This window comes from Zootermopsis nevadensis, unplaced genomic scaffold (assembly GCF_977971745.1).
Source record: "Zootermopsis nevadensis isolate Lab colony 2312 unplaced genomic scaffold, Znev_1.0 Znev_ptg000027l, whole genome shotgun sequence".
NCBI classification, from domain to species: domain Eukaryota; kingdom Metazoa; phylum Arthropoda; class Insecta; order Blattodea; family Termopsidae; genus Zootermopsis; species Zootermopsis nevadensis.
In genome coordinates this window covers 948,494-973,308 of record NW_028259159.1, presented here as the reverse complement: position 1 = coordinate 973,308, position 24,815 = coordinate 948,494, and the positions used below count along the sequence as shown (strand labels likewise).

The 24,815-nt window shown below is 37.1% G+C and overlaps 1 protein-coding gene across 9 annotated transcripts in view; it reads left to right on the top strand.

Annotated features, from left to right (window-relative positions):
- The window catches only part of LOC110828533 (uncharacterized), a 281,385-nt gene that overhangs the window by 240,874 nt on the left and 15,696 nt on the right, over positions 1-24,815 (top strand). For 7 of the 9 annotated variants that reach the window (XM_087356737.1, XM_087356736.1, XM_087356734.1 and 4 more), the window contains one exon: positions 14,828-14,941. The gene's annotated coding sequence lies outside the window, so the exon portion shown is untranslated. Of the gene's footprint in view, positions 1-14,827; positions 14,942-18,371; positions 18,415-22,672; positions 22,737-24,815 lie in introns of those variants that run through there. The other 2 variants (XM_022061334.2, XM_022061333.2) reach the window with 2 other exon arrangements.

Genomic DNA, 24,815 nt, shown 5'->3' with positions numbered 1-24,815 from the left:
GTCACATTCGGTTTTAAGAGTTTTAACTATTTATAAGTTATGGAGAGGAACTAGTGCAGAGAAAGGGATTGACTATCTCCCTGGCTGTAGCGTGAGACACGAAAAAGTAGGTGATATAATATTCATCATGCCAAGCAGCCGTTAACCGTGCTACTAGAATAGCATCTGTATAATCGTAGGTATGTTTCAGACTTTACGAACAATGTGAGTTTCTTTACTCGATGCTAAAAAATAAAGTTCGTGCATAATATATGATGTGAAGCGATTGATCACCAACTAACACGGCTGATAGCCAGAGAAGACTTTATTAATTCGTGCATATTGTTAGTACTAACTGCCCAAGTTTGCTTACACGGCAAAAATGTAGTTCTAATGGATTTAGGAATACCGCTGTGGTAGATGTTACGTGTTTATTCTGTCACATTACTTCTTTTTGTAAAATTTGTTCTGATATCGATTGTGGTCTTTTAGGTTGTGACGTCATGTAATCTTGTAGATGGTTACCACCTTTTCGAAGGATCTAATTATCGCTTCCGTGTCTAGCATAACCTGAATTTTGTGTTATGTAAAGAAAGTATCATTGATGAATAAAGAATGAAAATTTTATTGGTATTAATAGAAAATAAAATGTAAAAATCGTGAAAAATTCCCGAGTTTTACCAATAACCTAATTTATGTTTGTTACTGTTGTTATCAGATACATAAAACTTGAAAAATATATTTTTTTCAAAGCTTAACTTGCAGTTAAAATTAATGTATTTTATGCTGTGGTGAAACGTGGGATTGTTTAATGTATTAGACAGTAACGTAGAAATACTAGCCTATGCAGTACCCGCCTTTACCTTCACTATACGCAGTGTGAAACGTTAACAAAATCTAATCAGGCTGTGCGCTAATAACCCTTTTCTATCTTCTGACCTCCCCCAGCTTATGTGAAAGTGTGGCTTTCCACACGTCATGCCATTTTTCCCTTTGAAATGTTCAGCGAAACATTAATACAGTTCACGATACGCGGAAATTAGAGTTTTGTTGGTGCAGAGGAGAACGCCGACAGGAGTGATCTGAAACTTCCCGTTGCCGGACCGCATAGAATTTGCAGCCATCATGAAAATTGGTTTCGCTAATTACGACGACGAACTTCTCATTCGTGTAATTTGTCTCTCCTTCATATTTTGTTCCTATAATTTGTGGGAATAAATTAGATAATGTTTAACCGCTTAGTTTCAGCGCGTTCTATTCCTCCGCCCTCTTCACCAGTCTCACCGCTTGAAAAGCTACCACAGAATAAGAAACTAAACAAACTTCGAAAGATTACAATTTCCGTCGGTAGAACTATAGTGTGGCTTGTAGTCCATTTTTAAATCCTGTAGATATTACAGAAGTGGGCTTCTCTGTTGACAGGGTAAAATTTTACTAGAACATTCGACATATTTACAAAATGTCCATCTACTGCGCAAGATAAAAAACACTCTTAGCTCTTGTACGGTAGTTTTTGCGCTGTGTTAAAAACCGTACATTTTCTCCCTGTCCGATTCCTGAGGTTTCATCATAGTGGCATTGGTGAGTAGACACAGTTCATTCATTATAGAGATTTGTTAGTGGCAGGACGACCAGATTTGACTCCAGGCTCGTTATCGTCACCGCCAAGTCCAAACTGAATCAGGAGCTTACTTATTATTCCTATTCAGTGTAAGTTCTGGACGTCTTTACCCGGATAAGATCGGAAGAAGGGGAGATGGTGACCACTTACCTCCATCTAGTAACTCTGTTAATAATGTATGGCGTTCTGCCTTCACCCACATAGACATATTCATGGCATGTTGTTTAGTTTAGCTGAAGGATAGATTTGCCTTTATATGTCACGTACTTAAACATACGACAGTTGTTTAACATATTATTAGTTGTACATAATTGATGTGGTGTATTTCTTACCCAATTATCCTCTAATGCATAGCAAGATGTGTGTGTTTAAGCAACGTTTATTTGTATGGCCTAGATAGCGATGGCATCAATCTATAAAACGTCGGATGTGCCATGTAGTTACATTATAATGAAAGTAAGAATATGTCAGAAACTAAAATAAAATTACCATTTCTAGGGACTCTTAGTAGCCACTTGGTGTTTGAAAAATTCACTATGTTAATCTTTCATAATTTTAGCTTTGTGGTCAGTAGAGTTCTGCTGTAGACGATGCCTGAAATTAATCAATGGTTCTGGAAGTTCTATTTGTTTAGCTTTGTAATTATTTGTAAATAATTACTTTGCGTATTGTAATATGAATATACAGCATAAAAAATAAAATTATTCATTCCAATATTATACTGGGCATTTTTCATTGTCTGGGACGTATTTATTATAAAGGCGTTTTCGAATTTTCTGTATCTTTTTTTAAAAATACGTGTCTCAGTATAGTGACAACCGATTACTTAACTACTGAAATATACAAGCTATAATTTAGTAGGTGAACAGCGTCCATCATGTTACTGACATTATGAATTTAAGAATCAGTCATTGCCACCAGTTGTAGTAATCAATGCATACTGAGTATCAACACGTTAACGAAATACTTAATTCTGTCTTACATATTTTTGTGTATGTGCTGTGTAATGTGCATAGTTACGTCAAACCACTAGACTTATAAATTAAAATTGTGCTGTTTTTAAGCTTATATGTGGGCAAGTAATAAATGCCAGAGGAAATAAAAGATGTTCACACGTGCCGTTTAAAAATATGCACGACTATTTTTTATAGCCTTGTGGAAATAAATGGCGTTCACACTACGAAATTTATCAGCAGAAGACATGCCGTTTAAAAAACCGCACGATGATTGTAAAGCGTTTGTGTGTTGTGACAGACTAGACGTGAGTTAATGTTGAAAGCATTACCAGCAGACCAGTCTCATGTAAACGCGCACTAATCGGGAATCCATCAACCCAATGCGTTTGACACGACGTCGATTGAATTTCGCATACGTCATGTCAGCCTCTGCTTTGCTACATCTGTAATCTGCATGTAGCAAGCATGAAGCGAGCAGAAATCAACATTATTTTGTGTCATTGACCGCGATTTGTAATGATCCATAAATTGTAATCCAATGAAGCAAAGTATGTCCGGAGACAGATCAGCCTATAATAGCTGCATAATATGCACTCTTTAAAAGTATTATTAGGATCAAATTAAACGAGGATGAGATTGGTGGGATATATAGCACGCTTGGGTGAAATGAGAAATGCATACAAAGGACCGATGGCGAACTCTTGTGAACACGTATCGAAGCTTCGGGTGCATTATACTCAAATATAACAAAAGTAAAATTGCTTTATGATTGTGAATGGTGTGAATCGTTAAATTTTCATTGTACTGAGTTTTGTAACATATTTGATACAGTAAACATTTAGTGATGTTTGAAAATAAATTTGTAACCCAAATTTTTATTTGTTACACAATTGTTGCTAAAATTTCCTGATCAAATATCAGTAGTCAAAAAAGAGTTTACGGTTAAAGGAATGAGATGGATGAAGTGACTTTGTGCTTATGATTTCTTAGACTTGAGCATGCTTTGGGGGGATTTCAGACGGTATGAATGTGTGGAGCAACTGTGTGATGAAGGACACTAACTTCCTCACTCTCTTTACCTTCATGTGAAGATGTCCGGAAATAACAGCCCATAAAGTCTGCATATTTTCGTAACTCTGGTCACTGCTTGCGCCTGGACATGCGTCGAGGCAGAAATGCTGCATTATATGTACACGTGCGTGTTTTACTCACACATAGATTATTATAATATTAGCATTTAATGATAATATTTATCAGATCTTACGGATTAGGCCTTGAATTGGTTTAGACAATTTAAACGACTTATTATATAATAATATGCGAAAGAAAATACAGTCTCAAAATTCCTGCTCAGAACATGTAGATTAGTAGATATGAACTCTGTCCAAACATCCTAATGTATTGCTTTCTTCATTTACTGGGATATATTGTGGTAAAAATGACTATACTGAAGATACTTAAGACAGCTCTCGAAAAAGGTCAGATACACAGTCCAGCGATCGATTATCTTTATATACTTCTGACAAACGGTTATATCAACTTTATCTACGGAGAATGAGAATTCAGTGTATAGAACATGATGACAGGTGTATATAAGTAAATATAAGTTTTTAACTTATATCCTTTGAAAGGAAACTAAATGTGGGCTTTGCTATCCATAAATATTGATTTTAATTTTTACAAACGCTGGGCTGAGCGCCGTAGTTCTCTGCTTATTCAATTATGTAATGCTGAATTTCTCTCTCTCTCTCAGTCTCTTTTCCCTGGTTGCGTCTACCAAACAGACTGCTTTGATCAATATGAGAGAACTCAAACCACCATACGCTTATATGCGACATTTAAATGCTGTTCCGAAAGAGCTTTCATTGAACTTTAGTTCGAAATCTTGGCAGTACCGCCGTTCGGGCTCATTCATATTTTCCGCCGTTTTTCCACATCAGCAAGATCGAACATCGCGGTCTAAACTTCATCACCCCTCCTTCGTATTCTGCAGATCCTGGATTTGAATCCCAGCCCTAAGACCAGCTTTTCTGACCGAAATTGCTCCTGTCTCTCTAGGCAGATGCTGGTATAGTAGCTTTAATATGTCACTATCATTTCCTTCCTGATCATTTAAATTTACTCTTCATACCATTCTCTTGTTTGACATTACATAAACAATCCAGTTCTTGTCCTTAGACTTACATAGCCGGAGACCATTCGACGCTGGTCATCCCCAAAGGCCGAAGTTACGCATAAACTATGCAATAAAAAGTATTTAACAGAAGAATATTAAGATCCGGAAGACGAGTGCCGGACAGCTTCCTCCAGCACCAAAAAGATTCATTAATAATAATTATCAGATAATCAAATAAACCTTATACACATCATATAGCAGGCCTGAATTAAATCGAAAGTATTTCTCGTTCAAAAAATTATAGCATCTGTTGTCTGTCCTCGTTTCTAGAATGAAAAGTGCGGATTGCTATATGTGCCCTTGGAACGTAACTGCCGCATCGAGGCTGCTTCTGAATTATTTAATCATATATAAAGCTTGTGATCACGTCTGCTTCTTATCTACTATGAAGAGCATGAAAAGCTTGTCATATCGAATCAATAATTTCAATCACATCGAAAGCAGAACCTCACTGTGAAAAACTGGCATGCCACATAGCTTCAGGTCTTGGAAATCCTTTGAGCCTTTTACATCTGCAGAGCCAGAGATGTAGTTTGATGATGCTGTCGTAGTATCGACATAACTTGGAAAAGAATATTCATCGCCCTGATGACGGAGGCAGTATGACCTCTGAAACGTTGGTTAACATCGACCAGATTACACAGCGCAACAACCCAGAAGACAGAAATCTTCATACTCATCGCCCTGATGACGGAGGCAGTATGACCTCTGAAACGTAGGTAAACATCGACCAGACTACACAGCGCAACAACCCAGAAGACAGAAATCTTCATACTCATCGCCCTGATGACGGAGGCAGTATGACCTCTGAAACGTTTGTTAACATCGACCAGACTACACAACGCAACAACCCAGAAGACAGAAATCTTCAACTTAGAAAAGAGCTTTAGGACGAACTCTAAGAGTCGAGTCTGTAATAAAGAAGATGAGCATGGCTCTTTAAAACGAAAGTTATTTCTCGTGTGTATTTTAAACTAAAATAAAAATATAACCCTTTAAGATAGGTTATACTTATATGATGTGCTCTGGAAATAACCTTTTACCCTTCGATCGTTATTAATAAGATTCTGTACAGTAGTAGGCCGATGCAACCAAAATAAATTTAATGATCGTCTTAAAACACATAAAATGTGACGTAATGTGCTGGTAGGTACAGCAAGTCATGGTCGTCACCAAAATATCTTGATGAAAGTGGGCTGCTGTTCCACTTACACTTTCTTCTTCTTGCAGGTAAGAAAATTACGAGGTAATAACTTCAATAATTATTGGAGTTATTCTTTGTAATGATAAGAATGTTGGTAGGATGTAGACCCAGCGATATTAAAAATAAACGTTTCTTATATGCGTGTGAAAGAATATATTAGAAAGAGATAAACCGTTGGTAGAGACTGAAGAAAATGTGGTGTGTATAATGAATGGCGCCTCAATAATCTGAACCACGGTTTGGTCCGTGAAGTAGTAAGACATTTAGCGAAGCACTTGTTAAAATTATCACTATTGTTAACATATAGGGTCTACCCTTCCATTTAAATGCTGCTTCCGTTGCTTCTCTGTCCCTCAGATTAAAGAACAACTTAATTGACGTATTGCATTATTTTAAAATTTTGCTACAAAATCTAACGCACACGGTTTCAGAAGGTCAAGGTGAGAACTAAATGTCTTGAGTATTTGCAGCACGAAATGTGTTTTAGGCGAGGTTTTTTCCGTGACTTTATATCACCCAGTCAGCCTCAGTCAGATTTAAAATACAAAATTTTAGCATGTTATTAATATTAATGCATCTCAACCTAAAAATAAAGTAAAATAAAGGAATAGGTGCTTTCAGTAGCGAAAGGTGTAGTTCCAGTACGAACGGCACGATAGAAGTGTTCCTAGGGTCAAGATTTGATCATGAGCTGTTGCCACACTATGTGCCTGAAGTAAGATTGACTTTGATAGAAACGTAAAACTTTTGATCCAAATAATGAAACACTTAATATATACGTGTATATATATATGGAAATTACGTGATATATTTTATTGATCGGTTAATACAAAAATACTTTATTACGAACAAACTTAACTTCTTAATAATCAGAAGAACAGTAATGGCGATGTGTTTAAATCGAATTTTGATATCGACTACGAGCCCTGAAGTTTGTGTTACAAGTAATGGAGCACTGCACCAAATAATGAGACGAAATGTCTACAAAACTAATAAAGGAAATTCTCCCTATAGCGAAACGTGTATTACATTAAATCTTCCTTTGTGAAAAAGATTCTTATTCAGAGAATACAGAGTGAGAGAATAACGTGAAATGATATTTTATGAACTGAAATTGTTGACATGGAAACGAAGTGAAAAGCCAGTAAATGGAAAATAGTCTACATAATAACTGGTGCTGACACAAATGAGGGAGAATTGAGCATGGAAGTCGACAAAATATGTGCACAATACTGTTATATATTGCCGGAGAAAGCGAAAAAGAAAGAAACACTCAAAAGCAAGAAGAGAAAGTGAAAGTATGCATTGCTCAGTAGCAGAGTACTTCTAGTTGTGATGAATTTCTAGCTTCTTGTATTGACCATAAATAATGTTTTAAAATTAAATCACTTTACACTGATTTCTGACATTTTGGACAGTCTGTACTGTACAATTGTTTTTTATTTCTTATCTAAAAGTTAGTGAACACAAACTTATCTGAAACCGACAAAGAATGTTAAATGCATGGACTGAGTTGAGAAATGATAACGAACGTACAGTAGGAAGGATTAGGAAGGAGACGGTCTTGGTCTACCTAAAACAAAATAAAAGTTCATGAGGAAAGAATTATAAAACGCTGAGAACCCGGATAGACTTTAAAACGGGTGAGATTTCAGGTTCTCACGGCAGCCAGTAAGAAGATGGCTGTCTTCTGGGATATTGCGCCTTGTAGTCTCGTAAAAACTGACCGACGTTTCAGGGGTGCTTACTGCTTCCATCATCAGGCCCCTGCATGGCGCAACATCGCATCTGGTTCCTAGCACCTTGTTTTGTAGCAACCGCCTCTACATTTGAGAATTGATTTTGCGCGCGCATTCAGGAATCAGGTAGGGAGAGGTCAGCTCGTATAAAGCTGAAAGAATGGTTAGACGGATTGTTTTATTTCACTTCCGTCGCCATGATTATTGCATTTGTGCGAAGTGACCACACCCATGTTTTAGTTAATGGCTGTTTCCCATTTCAGAATACAATGCGAGGCTAATCTACCTCCACATTCTTCCTCTTATTTTCTCAATTGTCGCTTATAATCATTCTCATTTAACTGGTTCTTGATTAACGTTTGCATTTGATACAGTGTCGTTATATAAAATATTCATAATCATTATATTAATGAATACCAATCCGGTTAAATTCACCATTCGACCGTTCGGATATGAATGACTGGAGGAAATATTTCCATAATTCTTTTAAAATGCATAATGACATATTGGTAGTAGACCGAACTTTCTGTTCGTCACAGTACACTTGCTGTGGCATACTGGTATCTTGTCACATTTTTCATGTGAATCTACGCTGATAAACATTTTTCTTATCGCCTCAACCTTACATGCTTTATCAGACACTCAGACGAAAAGAATAGGTAAATTTTAACCAAGCTGCTTTTCAGAGCCAGTAACTACTTTAGTGGAGCACTGGATCCCTTGTTTGACCCATGCCAGATTGTCACTTTCCTTGAGCATAAAGTACGTCCAGTATAATGAAACTTCCCAACGTATAAATCTATGTTCGTCATATATAACACTTTTAACCTCTGATCTCTTATTCAAATTCCTCCCCCTGCCTCTTGTTTTGATTTCCTGAATAGAGTGCAAGGGTCATAAAATATAATCTATATGCACACACCCCACTTCCGGAGTTGGATTTATATGTTCGATAAATTTTATCGTAAATTTTGCGTTAGTTTCGAGACAAGATTATTTAAGCAGTATATTCTGTGGTGGCGTTTATTTGACCATGGGAGAGAGAAATATTGCACGCGATCCGGATATGGCCTTTGAGATAAGTTAGGGGTCTACGTTTTAGCAGAATGTCTAAAAATTCTTACTTAGCTATTCCACATTTTAATTGTAAATAGCATTCACTATAATAACACCTCAATGGCTCAGAAATATTACTGTGAATGTAAGAGGTAAAATCTACCAAAGGAAATGTAGGTAGCAATACTTTTAAGGAGCGTAAGCGGGTAGTGCTTTAGTTATCTAAATTGTAAAACGCTTCTGATTAGACCGCGTTGAATACGAAGTCACTCATTTTCAGGAAAATATTATAAATTAAGTCATACCTTTGTGAGCCAGTGTTATAGTAGACCTAAAACAGACATTTTTCTTATTACAATTTAGAGGAAATAACTAATTAATGCGTCCTTTCCAGCACTTGCATGGATGCATGTATTCACAGTGTGAAAAGGAAAATGTGAAGTTGCGTGTGTCCATGTTTATCATAAAAGCTGCATAAACGTAATCAGTACATATCATACAAAACTGAAATTATCCCCGTCACTGTATTCCATTTGTAGACAGTTGCAACAGTTAAATCTACACGTAAACATTGAAATGAAGGCTTTACATTTTGTATATATATTTCATGGATAGAATTATGATACAAAGTGGCACATCAACTATGTTGCTAGAGGCCGCCAACCGAATTCTAGTAAATTCAGTTAGCCTACCCTTACATGAAATCCTGGAGGCAGATGTTTTCTGATCGTGTTGTACGTGCTGCGAAAGTCGCTCTCGTTGCTTCACCTCCGTATCGGAAGGTTTAACCTTTTCGTGTTTTAGACGTATTGTTCTGCAGCAAATATTGAAACATTGTTTAGTATTTCATAAATTCCAAACAAACGTTCCTAAATCAGTGGGTGCATAGTCAGCTGCGTTGTGTTAACAATGATTGTTCTGTTGCGAGTCAATACTACTGAGTCTATGCTATCACTTTGTCCGTTTCTCCATTTCCTGCAGTTTGTAAATACTTCATAACCGTTGATGTTTATGGTCCTATCATGAAATTATGGCTGAGTGAACTTGTTAAAAACGGGTTAATTTCAGATGTAGTGATATGAAACCATTCATTCTGAAGGGAGTATGAAATAATGCATATAGTAATATATATTATTTCTACGTGTTGAAACGTCAGTTGCAGTGCCACGGTTCATAAACAATGATTCATCTTGGCCTCTAAAATAAGATCTTTAGATTCCATGTATGTTATTAATGCGGAACACTTTATTTGCGAATGATATTTTTATAATGCCAGTGAAGAAGTCGAGTAAATTTGGAAGAGAATTGTCGAAAAGAAAAAATCGCAAAGAGAAACTGAGAGAACTAAAAATAATAGAGTAGAGTCACTCTCCTCTTTATATTTTGTGCCCTTATTGTAACAATATCCAAGCTCCTGTTAGCTTAGCCGTGTCCCGTCCATATTTTCGTCAGCATGTCTGCTGTTCGTCTATAGTAAATCCGTTGTGAATGCATGGATTTAATTAAATTTTCCATTTAAGTCTCTACTAAAACGTATCGGCCAATTTTAATTTCGTTTAAAATTACATATCATGCGCGCGCGATGATGTATGATATCAGTAGACATAATAAGGGAGATTCTTTTTAGATGAAAGCGTTGACCACTAATTAAATTCCTTTCATGAATTTCTCTCTAAGATAATGTCCAATGTAGTAGAGGCGCTCTGTGATTTATTTGGTGTTGAAAATGAAATTATAAATATTATTTAGATGAATTTCGTGCTCCAAAAGGTTAAAGGCACTCAGCAGTGATCACAATCGCAGTCTGTCCTACGTGAATCGCACTTGAGTGTCTTATTTCGTTAATCAAAATCAACATTGCCGTCTTTATCTTCGATCGGGACTTGCACTGCCTACTTCAGACGATTATATGACGCCCTGTCTTTAAATATTAACCGCTGTTTGACATCTTACATGTTCTGGATATTCCTTCTCGCCTCTCATCAGGCACTTGCCTTTCTCAGTTTTACCTCTGAGACCTTCCAATCTCCATCTACCCAATCGAAATCATGCATACATCCATTTCTCCCATTTTATTTATAATCCTTGTCCTCACTCATGTTTTATTATTTTATAAGATTGTACCTTAAATTAGGCCACGACCGCTCCCTTCCACATCCTTTCCAATGCCTTATTCACTAATCACTCTATCATTCGACTCTATTTAGTCTGTGCTACTAAAACCCGTCGTTGAATAAACTATAAATAAGTCTACAGTATTGACAGTATTGTGGTCTATAATTCTTGCCAAAATTGTTATCAGAAAAAAAATTCGCTTCGTTTAAAATGGCTGTTGGAGCAGAGTTCTTCGTGAGACGTTGATAGTTTGCTCAGCTAATCTAGAAATTCCACATATTTTGTAGAAACCGAAGATTCATTACCTTATTCATAAGATCTTGCCACTGGTTCCTAGCCTAACCCACGTGGACCCAATCCAAACTCTCCCATCCTTCGTCCCTATGACGCATTTTAATGGTGTCCATCTATGGCTGGGTCTTATGGGTGACTCTTTACTTCAGGTTTTCCAACAAAATTTCTGTACTATTTGTCATTACCCAGTGTGTTGTACATGTCCTGCCCATCCCATCCTGCTTTATTTGATTATTTAAATAATATTTTGAAAAGAATGCAAAAAAAGGGGATCCTTATCACGCTGATTTTTCCAGCCTCTTGTCACTTCCTCCTTCTTAGGTCCAGATATTCTCTTCAGTATCCGTTTTATTTTAGTCTGAGGGACAAGGTTTCACACCCATGTAAAACAACGGGCAACATTCTAGGCGTATGTATTTTACTCTGCAATTTTAAATAGTAGAAAGGAAAATAAAACGCTCTGGACTGTATGGCAGCAAGAATTCTCGGAATTTAACACCCTCTTAATTTTTTTATGGATCCTGTATTTAAACGACTGGTTTGAAATGTGAGGATGGTACGTGATGACAAGACCAAAAAAATAAAAAAATAAAAGAGAGATAAAAGAGTTGATAAGCGACAGAGGAAGAGTTCCTCTTTCTCTGCGTGACGTTTGTTTTTAACAAATGGCAAAGTTGAGAGAGAAACTGTCATAGAGAAATGCCAAAGACCGAAATGGCCAGCGACGGTGGGAACTGCGTCATATTGTCAGTCGCATTAATCGTAATATCGGAAGGGCATATCTGTCGAGGCCAAGGTTACTCAACTTATCCTCCCATACCATCAGCAGCCTACAATGATAAAAACTGCGTAAGTTCACAAAAATAGTGACCACAAGCATGTCCTCTTTCCTCAAACTCAAAATTTATTTTAGTAGTAGTTGTGTGGGGTCACCACAATGTGATTTTATAGCCGAGCTTATAATCCTTAATACAAGTCAGAGTATCAGGGTCTAGGGCCTGGGTCTTGGCTGCTTGTGTACTGGTGTCGCAGACTTGAATCCTGCTCAAGGCACGAATGTTTGGGCTGAGGCGTTGCGACAGGATGATCATCCTGCCAAATGTCTAAACTGATTCATAATTTCAGAAGTAATTTTCAATTGGAACACGCCGCAATGCCCAATACGCAACAGTCAATGACAGTGCTGGGACTTTGGGGTAGATTTTACATACACGATGTTTCGGAACGTAACTCTACTTCAGTTTTCGAATGATTGGTAGTCATTACGCTGATAGGTTTTCATGGCGCATTCACAAATAAAAGTTACAAAAATGTGCCTATTAACTTTGAAATGTCTGTTTATTGTTTTCTTTATTCGTAGTAAGACCTCTTGAAACCTAAAGTGACAAACTTGATCTCTGATTCTGGAAGTGTTAGCAATTCAAAGCACATTTGGAAAAAGATCAATGAAAGATTAATTCAGCTTTGCTTCCAATGCTTACTTAGAATGTAAGGACTTCATTGGGCTGCTTTCATAAGAACTCCTCGCAACTTCTGTTTGTTTACTCAGCTGTAAATTACTGCAAGTTGTCAGTTATCTTTATTTTAGTTTTCAACAAATATGAAAAGTTTCTGCCTTCAGTTACAAAAAGTTTGTTTTCCTTTCAGAAAATTATAAATACACTGGTCTATTTGCTTATTGTAGTTACAGTACATAATTCAAGTTAGTTTTCAGAGTGTAAGCTCTTGTCAGTAATTTTCTATATTGATCAATATTTTAATTTTATGCTTATCTTCGTCCCACATTATATTCACCCTTTTCTATAGATTTTGTTTGGAAACAGCGAGTGAAAAGGACAACCCCCACTGTCAATCTTACCTCTAGATAACGAAGGTTAGACTCCTATGTGGAATGACAGTTCTCCATTAGCTATTTGTAAACATGTATTTCCCAGGCTTCTATTAAGACTGTCTTGTAGCTCTTCTACATGTTTCGAGTATTTAGGTCCCTTTTACGAAGCTGATTATCTTTAAGCAACGAAAATGAATTACATATTTTTCTCTCTTATCGGTTACCGAAAAGTGTGAACTGTCTTGCTTTATAATTTCTAAGTTTTTAGAATATTTCGGCCGAACGTCGCGGTTAGCAAACTGCATCCCTTTCGGAAAGTCTCTTTCAAATCCCGGTCTGGAGACTGACTGTCCTGAATGAGATATATGGTTTTCTTCAGTCCTTCGAACCGTACGCCGGAATAGTACCATAAATTAGGCTACGACCGCTTCCTTCCATGTCCTTACGAACTCATTGATCATTCTGTCATTCAACCTTATATTTCACTCCACTTCAACCATGAAAATGGAGGAGATACGTTTCTTCGAAACGTTACTAACCACCTACAAGGTTATAAGGCGTCACAACCCATAAGAACAAAATCGAAACCACCATGAGAACCTCAAATCTCTTAAGAATCTTGAGGTTTTTAATTAACGTCAAAAGTGGTTTTTACTTTTGTACTTTAGTATCGGCCATATTTTGTTTGTAACACTCAAGTCTTTGAAACTGATATTGATGATCCGATTCACTAATCAGTCCTTAGCAGAATACAGTGATATGAACTTAAAATAAGAAGTCGCTGATAAGTTATATCCTTCTCTTGTCGTTATTGTCTGCAGAGGTCTTTAACAGAATCGTGTTCTCAAGAGATCACCACTGGTTCCTGTTCTAAGCCAAGTGGATTCAGTGTACACCCTCATATCCTAGACTTCCTCCCCGGCATGATATTCACATGGTACCTAGGCATAGTGTAATAGCGCTTAATTTCTCTGCTGCACGACATAAATACATATTTCCCCCTGAGACTTGGTATCGAACAAAATTGTGACCTTCATTCAGGCAGTAGTGTACAGCCGCAAGCATATCATGTCATGTGTGATCGAACCGAAAACCGATAGTTGGTATGTTTTCTCCGCCAGAAGGAAATAACTTGAGATACTGGCGATGGCTGCAGTCACTCACTCTTGCCTTTCATCTCTTCACAATTTACAGAGTTGTATGAATGGCAGTTATTTGAAGTTTCTTCTTGACGTAAAAAGGCTGGTGTTGATTTCGTCGACTAAGTTGTTTGAATCGCAGAACTTAACAAACGTAAGATGAGAATTCGTGTACCTCCAGGACCTAGATGTTTGTCTTTGTTCGTACAGTAGATATACTTGCATTAATGAATGCATAATTAGGAGCGCGCAGGCAAAGTTTTTTCCGTAGATTTTCTTTTCCACCAAACTCCGTGAGAGTAGACCGTGTCATAACTCAAATTGTTAGTCGCCGGCTTGTCGCCATAGATGATGTGGGTGATGGACATTGGGCCCGTTTATGGCTCAGCTCCACAGAGACGTAGTCTCTATCCACCGCAACAACTAAAACACTGTCTAAATAAACCAAAGTGTTTTCAGAGGGCGTGGTGCTGGCTTTGAATTCGGGAGGTCCCGACATCGAATCCCGGTTCTGAGTTTGGCTATCGTGAATGAGGTGTGATTTTCCTCAGTTTCTCTTGGGAAGGTGAAAAAAGGTCACGACTGCTTTTATCAGCGTAATTTTTAAGTTTTCGGGTTTATAATTTAATTTTATACAGAAAAGCATGTTACATAAAGCAATAAGTCATTATGTTTGAATTTGTAGACATTTAAGCAGATAATTATATTTATTTTCAGGTTTGGAATCGATTAATCAGAATGATACCTTACCGACAAGACGCCTCCCTTCAATATTCGGAGCCAGTGCAACTGAAAGAGGACTGATAGGATACGCTGGCTGGACTTCGAAAGGTCAGTACAGTGCTTCTTTTCGTCTAATCACGACTTGGGACCTTCAGTAATGGTCAATTCCCTTAATAACATTAGGTCGGTATTGTTCCTCTGCCCTGGACGGAGTCCATACTTGTAAACGAATACAATGTTTAGCCCCATCCCTTCTTCATTAAATTTTCAAATGCCTTTGTTGTATTCTGTCTGGCATTCTGTGGACGGAGATAATGATCGACACCGAAGTTCTTTGCAGTACTCATCATTTATGCAATTGGGCACAGAAGACAAACTTTATTGTTCAAAATGCCGTTATTAATAAATGTAACTCTCTAATATAATTAAACATTGCACCTTGAGGGTATGAAAATTAATTTCCTGATTCTTAAATATGTTTTGTGCGTTTTATCGAGACCAGTAGGCTGTGTTGTCGTCACAAGACGACCTTGATATTTTCTCCAAAAATAAAATGATTCATTCTGAAACATTCATTTATGTAGGTTTAAATTTTTATTCAAAATTCGAATTCTTCTAAAAATGTTCGATGTTTCGTGGGTTTCTTTTTCGGAAGTTCTTCCCCCAAACTGAAATTCATAATAACATTTACAAATAATGCAGGACACTAACTAATATCTGACATACCAGTTAATATCGTAATATTAAACCCTTTAAATTCCTAATGATAGCATCTGTAAATGCTTACCTTTGTTTCAGACGGAATTTTGCTCTTAGAAATGTATTTTGTGTTGTTATTTTCAGAACAATTTTAAAATATTTTATATTTCAAGGGACATATCATGTAGAGAATATTTTCATGAAATCATTTAATAATTTCTTTCAAAAGTCGTATTTTAAATCATCGTAATTTCTTTCAGTTTTTGGATAAAGTTCTTGGTAGAAATTATTTTACAAAGAAGAACTTGAGTAGGTGTCTCTAAGCGAAGAACTTCCTTCGTTTATTTTACCTGATCCAAAAAGAACTTTCAGATCCTGTCAAAAGTGGTGATCGATGAAAACCAACCGTACTGAAATAGGGATGTCTAGTGCCCACGTGTTATCATTATTTAATGCTCGCTTTTTACCTTTCGGAGAATATGCACAGCCGTGTGATTGGCTTTGTTCCTCCTTCATCTGGTGGCTCTTGAAGGGTAACTTTGTGAATTTCTGAGACCAGAGAACGGTTGTTTTAATGGTCTGAATTTTATAATGGATTTATATAAATGAATTGAAACGGAATCTTGAAGCTGAAGTTTAGGCATATAATTTGGTCCGGCAGAATTGTGCTTGATCCCTTTCCTTTACCGACAAAGTAGGCCGTGATCTTTATTATACATGACCGTGCTCGCAGCTAGCATGTCATCACGGCTGCCTCTCAGTGGCTCGCGATGGAGTCTGATTCTATGTCTGCTATAGAACAGTCTCGATTGCTTCTGTAAGACTGAGGAAAAACACGACGTATTTGGGGTGGCCAGAATCAACTCAGATTTGAAACCGGTTAAGGTATGAAGCTTTACTGCTGCTCCAGTTTTGTTACTCCTGTTAGTCACCGCTGCAATACATAATTATCAAAATAAACAAAATGTTCAGCGTCGGACATGCCAGCAAAAGCACACAAATACAGTGAGTCTGTTTGGTCTGAAATTTTCGCTTTTCCTTGAAAAAACGAGGTGATTCAGGGTCCTGCACGATAGACCTAAATTTCTATACAGAGACCTTTAGAAATGGTCAAACAAGTTACTGTAGTAATGGCGTCATTAGTTTATGAGATGAATGTTTTGTTGTTATGAAGGGAGTTTGTTCTCGTTGTCTATTTAAAACTGATATTCCAGGACAAATATTAGGAAGTTTAACCAGTATTAACTGAAAACATATCTAATCCAGATAATCGATTCCTTTATCTTTAGGATACGAAACGGAAGTAGAAATGGCGCATTGCATTTTGTCTAATTATGAGAGTTCGACAACTTCCATAAACTATTACTTCATCAAATAGGCGATCAATAAAACTGTGTCCGCTACGGTGACTTGCGTGTTACATAAAGGCATTGAGTTTTTACCTTGCAAAAACATTGATATTAAAACAGTTATTTCTGAAAAAATGGATATCCTGAAGGGTGACATAGGCTGTCGCTTGAAGAAACTTTAGCGTAGGCTGCACCAAATGGCAGGGCCATTACAAATAACCTCTAGAAGAAAACCATTAAATGTCATTTGTAGGTTTGCCTGCTTTCTGTTATAAATAGCTTGAAAATAATCGTTAGAAGCTTTTGGTAATGGGACATTAAATGCTTTATGTACACGATTATATGTTAGAATACAGGGAATGAAGAAATTAGTCTTAGAGGTTATATTTTAACCACTGTCATAAACACACCAGTAAAACTTGACTGGATTAAAAAAATGGTGAAGTGTGTCCTTGCGAATGTTGCAATAGATAACCGTATCAAAGTAATCGAAGATTTCTTAAAAACTATGTCAAGAATGTGAAAATGAATTTTGTCTAGGCTTTCAAGTTTGTAGGTGCTTTTCAGAAAGCAACTTGATAATCAGCTGTTACTTTAGTATTATCTTGCCCAGTACGTTAATGGTAGGTTAATATTAGAATAGATCCTAAAATAAAGACAGTGGATTGGATTTACTTAGTTCAGGACAGCGACCGGTGACGGTCTCTTGAGAACAAGAATGAATCTTCTACTTCCATTAAATACGAATAATTCCTTGATTGTCTGAGCGACTATCATCTTCTCAAGAAAAATTCTTCCGTGGAATTAGTTTCACTCTGTTAGCGGTTCGCCTGTTCCGATGATGTTTAAAACAATAATACATACATATTTTCTAGTTCATTGACGATGTCTAACCGATTGTGAAGTTAAGTTCAAAACTAAATTCTTTTTTAATTCGTACTTATCCCTTTAAATATGAACTATGTTCTTTATACACGAATATAACCATTCTTCTGTGCAGCCATTTTGGACAATACAGGTGTCTGTTTTCTTACACTTTTTCCCATATTTTATCACATCCAATTAATTTTCTTGTTCTCCCTTGAAGCTTTAATGCATAGTTCGTCTTATACGATTCGTCCTCTTACACAAATGTTTATCTTTACTTTTCTCAACTTTCATTCTGTTTCGTTTTTCTGCCAGTACCATTCTTTTTTTCCCATTTTTTTTTCTTGTGACTCTCAAAAGCCTTTCTTAGCTCAGGATGTTTGCATTGTAGAATACGACTGTATAGTTAGTCTGTTATATTGAATCCAAATCAATTTCTAAGTGCTTCACCCAAACTGTTTTGATAGAAAGTGAAAGGGTTTTCGTCTTCTAAAGATTGTAGACTGACAGGAATGTGTTTTATTTATGTAACTTGCAATTATTTATTTTATAATTTCTTTTTGTATTGTGTAAAAAACCCAGTACTGCATTGTCCAACTGGAAAAGTGGGAAGCTGCTCTGAGCCCCCTGACCACGGTGCCCTCACCGTGCGAACGTCGGTACCAGGTAATTAGACTTCCAGTCTGGGTTGTAATCCGAGTTGCTTTCTGGAATGCAACAAAACCGCCAAACATTTTCAGCATAATATCAGTTGAAAAGAAGTGTCATGAAATTACTGTTTTTATTTCTGTTTTCAAGTGTCTTTGACGATTAATTTTACTCGCAATTTCGACATCTGGACAGTGGACAAACGACGTAAGATTTATTTTGACGTTTCTATATTTAGGATTTTGTACGTGCTTTGTGAATTTAGAAATATATATATATATATATATATATATATATATATATATATATATTGTACTGTTATAAAATTGTAAGATTTTTTAATTTAAATACGGGTACACAAGATCATACTTTGTGCAGTGCCCAGTACTGCCTTAAAGCGGTCATGGAGAAACCATTATTTTTGTAGGCCTTTCCCAAATCGGTTGTCAGGTTCAGGGCGCAGACTAACCCTAACAGGGATCTCAACAGAATAGGGATTTCTTCTTACCCTGTAGCCTGGAAACGGAAATAGAACCCATTTCCGAAATGTCGTGGTTTTAGCACAAAGAAATGCGGTGGAGAGAGAAGTCCAAAAGAAAACCAGTCGTACTCAATGTGTCGCACAATGACCAGGAACTTTCAAACTTTGTCAAATAAAATTATCGTTGTATAGGCCACAGTTAATCTTTCGTTTTCATAAACGAGGCTGCAAGATAAGACACTCTGGGTGTAATGGTATATCCCCCTCCGGAATTTAATACAGTAAATTCTATGACGGAACTAATTAACAGTTACACCTGAAGGTCTTCAGATAAGCACTGAAGCTTAATGCTGCATAGTTCATGATAATGGTGCACAATGATAGGTCACAAAATTATTTCATTATTAATTTTGTAATTTCCACTACCCTAAAAAAATCTTTTGAAGGGAAAGTACCTGTAATATATTATTCTCGGAACTGATCGTTCCATGTAGGTTTGTAGTGTTTTCAGTAATACGCTGATTAATTAAATTGATCAATTTTAGTTCACATGTGATGTGTGCTAACGGTCATCAAGCCTTAGAGTGCGTTTGTTCACGTGACGATAAAATGAACAAATCCGCTACAGATTGCAATTACTGATGTAAAGTTCTGTAAAAATGACTGCAGTAAATAAATTATAGTGAGCACTAAATGCAGACATTAAAATACAGCAAATACTTTATTCGAAGTAAATTTTTGACAAGCTAATCGACTGCTATCGTCTTCTGACACTACGTTATTTAGTGTACAAAGTGAAAACATCACAAGACTCGATTTGTTTTCTTAACATTTTCTTATACGAAGACAGAAATCTTTATACTCACCGCTGTGAAAACCTCAAATCTTACATTTTCTTATATATTGGAAGAAATAAATACAGGGTACAGGTGCAAGTATTTTGTAGTGGAAAAGGTGAGGACATCCCTGATGATGGAAGCAGTAAACACCTCTGAAACGTCAGTCACTTTCTACGAAACTGCATGGCGCAACATTCTAGAAGACAGTCATCATCTTATTCACCGCCGTGAAAATATGAAATCTCACAGTAACTTGCTTCGCTTCATTTCCTGTGAAAGTCCATTTTCCAGCTCCTATTCATCTGTGACATCTCCATTATCAGACTGAATATCACAGTGTAAAGTGGGAACAGAGGGACTGAGACCTGCGCTCGATATTTGCAAACCGAGCACGTGTTAATTCGTTACGTCTGGCTGCCAGTCTAGCGGGCCTGCCTGCTTTCATCCGAATTACTAGCTTCATCTGATTTGGTTCCGTATCGGAAACGTTCTCGGATGTTTAATTACGACCTATATTGTCTATAAGATACAAAATCATTCATTTATATTGTCATACTGTGACCTTTGGTCATTGCCCATTGATTCAGTGTGGCTATGATTTGTCATGCGTCTACTCCATTTATTTCGACAACTTTCGTACGTGAACTGTAGTGCCATGGACATATTATTATCATCACTATTATTGATCCATGGGAATTTATTAAGCAACGGACCGGAAGGCAAAATGCCTTTGTCGCAGGGGATGTTTTCCTCATCTCTCTCCTCGCCAAATTGACTCTGGGACACAAATAACATGTATACGTTCCTGGCTCTCGGCTATCCATGACTAAAGTTATTGTTGGTTTTACTCAGTTCCTTCAGTAAATTCTGGCTTAATCAATTAAAACCGACCACGACCTCTTCCTTTCCAGTCTATCAAATAATCACACACTCATTCGAGGTGTATATAAATTGAAATAGCGTCGTTTGATACACCAGAAAGCAAATTAATCTTGGAAATATAACGCAACAACATGTCGCTAAGAATATTATTTGGCTTCGCTCGTTCGTCGGAACAAGATAGTGAGTCAATAAACACGGGTAGAAAATGTTTAATTAAGTTGCATGCTCTATTTCGACCCGTTACTTTCGACTGAAAACATTACACCTCACGTTTTATATACGTGAATTATAGACCTCTGTTACAATCCGTGTATCTGCCCATGGTCAAGAAATTGGATTTGCGGAATTATAATTTAAAATCGAAACCGAAGGTGGATTAATATTATTCATATTTCCTGTGTGATTTCTTAATGAGGTGGTTCGAATTATGTGCCCTTAAATTAGCTGTAGAAATGCGTGGAATGGAACGCTGCGGTTATGACTGGCGTCCAGTATTCTTACCCACCCACATCTTTCGACTGGAGACACTGAAGAAGTATATGAAAAACCTCAGTTATTTATCAGATGCCCTGTGCAAGATTTAAACTGGGTACCTCTTGAACACAAATCTAGAGATTAACCGCCACACCGATCAGGCAGTTGAGTTTCATTTTCAGATGTGTGGTGAAACACAACGCTATAAAGCCTTAATAGCAGAAACGTCACGCCATAACTGAGTCCGGGAAATCCCACGGCCCCATTTGGCTACTTCCATTATCATAATGATGATAGCGTGAACAATGGATCGCTGAACGCAGACGAGCAAGCCTGTAAGAGCAAAGAATGAGTGAGCAGTTACAAAGGCACAGATGAACGCAATACGTTAAACTACGAACGTTGGTGGAATATATGAATATATAGTTTGTAACATTAAAAACGCAACCCAACTACAATCACGTTTTACGACACTAAAATAAAATCAGAAGGAGGCCCAGCCCTGTGAAAAATTCTCCCAACCTTCACCGTCACACTGAAGTAAACGTCACCGTTCTTGCTAGGCCGCAGCTCACTTCAGTTGCGCGAAAGTAATGCATGTACGAGCAGAACTTATGTTTGTCCTCGAATATTACTCATAATCAAAATCGTTTGCTGCTATTCGTGAAGAATGTAGCAATGGGTATACTGACAAGAAAGTACCAAATGAGACAAAATGGAAGGCCGCTCACTTAATAAAAATTTTACACTTCTTTTATGGAACCCGTGTTTACTTACGCTACACCGAGTCAGGTCATCAAGAAGAAGCTCTTTTTTTGTAGTCACGGTTTTTTTAACATTACAGATTTGGATTGGACAGAAAAGTCTCTGCAACCAAATTCTGGAACAGCGCTGTACCTTAAAATTCATCACTGCCACTTCCAACCCTTTCCAGTTCATAATTAACAGTTTTCCTGTCATTCGAAACTAAATAACTCACACAGTTTAAGAGACAATGAATTAGTTAGCGAATCGAGAGGCGATGAAAGAGACCTTTCCAGTTAATACAGATTTTGTCTGTGTCTGCTGACGAAGTTTCTTGAATAATGTATCCCTCTTTACTTGACTGGCATCGTTTCGTGGAGGTTGAATTTATTTACATCAAAGTGATTGAGTGGTACAAGTAAAATGGCGAATAGTTAAAGTAATTTTATGTTAATAACACACAGATGGAAACATCTGTCTCGATTTTAAGGCGTCCATGAATGAGAAAGCAAATTGTTGTTTTAGAAGTCAGTGCCAACACTGCCTAGTTTATTTGATCTAGCTTTGTCCAATGGGGCGCGAAGTTAATTTACACAGATCAATGGAAGCAGTTGGCCGTCAACAGTTACACTGTTTATTCCAGCAGACGGCCGGTCTTCAGTGATGCCTAATCAAAATAAACAAGTAGTTTCCATAGCTCAGCGATTGACAACAGCCAGGCGGTCCTGCCAGCAACCACCCTTCTCCCATCATCCCGCCATCTTGGAACAGGTGTAGCTTCTCCTAATGTTCTCGATGGAGAAATAAGACTATGAAACGCGAAGCTTAGACTAGCAGGAAGTCTGTATCGTCAGTGGTGTTACAAGGTTTCTGCAGGATATGCAGTGAAAGTACGCACCTGTCATTAGTGGCTGTGAGAGGTACAAAGACGCCCATTTTAGTATTTATTAGCTAATAAGATGGCATCATATACGCAACGGTACTAACAAGACTATTGATGTATAGACACGTAATTCTGTCTTAGTCTTCCTAGTGTTTTTACAACATAGTCTAAAGCTCTTAGCAGAGAGATAATATCTGTCAAAGTTAATCCAACTGATCGTCTATTTCAGCCTTAGAAAGCAGTGTAATTAGGCAGTTTGCTTAATACTCTCCACGTGCCAAATGCATCTTCCCAGTTGGTGGAGCTTTGTTAGCATAAGGCATGTAAAATTATTGTAAGTTATAATTTTTTTAATGGTGTGTTTTGGAAATAATTATGGATGCTTCACGTCTAGCATGCATAAGCCTACATCGAACCCACATGTCATCTTAAAACGGTATTGCTTAATTAAACTTTCAAAAGCTGTCTCTTTTAAGTTTAATATTAAAACTGCCATGAATGTGAATTCTTAACTAAGTGATCTATTTCGTCAGATTGGAGACAGGGTTCGTCACGAACGGGTAAAACGACAGTGCGACACTGTTGGTAACTTTGCTACTAAATCCGACGTCTCGTGACTTAAAAGAGGAAACTGACAGAAGTCTTGAAATTGTGTCGATTTTCCATTTCCACTGATCATACGATTAACAATCTAGAATGAAAATTAAATATCCTATTTACTGATGCACTTTTCTTTCAACATGTTTTCAATAAAACTTACTTCAGTCATCACCCTCCATTTTTTCTTCCAATATCATAATTTATGTGTGTTTATTATAATATTATTACCAAACTGTTAACTGGTGCGTGTATTTCTTCAATAGAAATAACATACTATTGGATGCTAATATTCCGTGCCAATGTCGACAAATATAATGACGAATCAGGTATATCAGCAAGTAACCAGGAGTTAAAACGCAGGATCTGTGTCTCGAGTTGAATGAACAGTGTGAATATGCATTCTTCTTTTGAAGAATTTTTGATTCTAGTATAGATTTTGTCTGCTACAATATATCAAGGTTCGTGTAAGCGTAACTTAACAAATTTTTAAACGTTATAGTCTCGCGTTTAATGTACGCAAGCCTTCCTTCTCAGTGCACCGTATAACTAAACCAAGATTCTGATATTCGTATTTTGTTTAAAGGTTGAAACATTAATTTGAGTGATCGTGAGATGGTGAAGCGAGTGGGAAATCGTGTAGCCCTGTCAGATGTACTTCGCCGCGAACAGCTGCTGCACTTCCAAGTAATATCTTCCATGCATCGACCTGAAATGTAATAAAGTTGTGCGTCTATGAAGATCCCTTCTTCTCGAATGAACTTGTAAACTTTGCACTTTTTGTTCCTAGATCTAATTTTAAAAAATAAACAGAGGTGGAACAGATCGTGTATAAGGGATCATAAGCATTATAGGCCTGCACGTTTAAATAGAACTCAATGAAATTTCTTGCAAGCAACTCATCGCACTGAAGACGAAAACAAATGCTCCAATGCATTTTATTTTATTAACAATAAACATTGTAGCTTATATGTGAAACGTTTGTCGATTCTGTGTAAATTAATGACAAATTTCATTTACGTCTTTAAGACTAGTGTCGATTCCGATTAGCCGATTTCTGTCAATCCGTAACCTGTCAGTAACATTCTAACTTCACCTCCGATATCAAAGTTCACTATAATATGACAAAGTGTGCGAGAGGCGAAACTTTTGATAATATGGCCCTCTTGACTGTTCGCTTTTCTTAAATAACGCTTAAAACGTCCAAGAGCATTTTATTTAATAGTCGGAGGATAGAGACATTTATTTTGTACCTTAGGTGAAGCTGTAGCAGAGTAAGTTCGTTCTCACAGCGGATATTTTCGTCTCAGAATGCACGCTTTGTCTCTGGAAGATCAGAGCTGAGTAATTCGAGTTATTTTCGTAAAGCGAGATGCCTCGCTGCCATCATGACACCATAACACGAGACAGACGTAGGACATGGTCTGGCAATATTAAAAAATGTACACGTCCAAGAAGCATAAGCTATTTCCTATTTTGAAGGTTAACCCGTACAAATTACGGACGTTTTATGTGAATA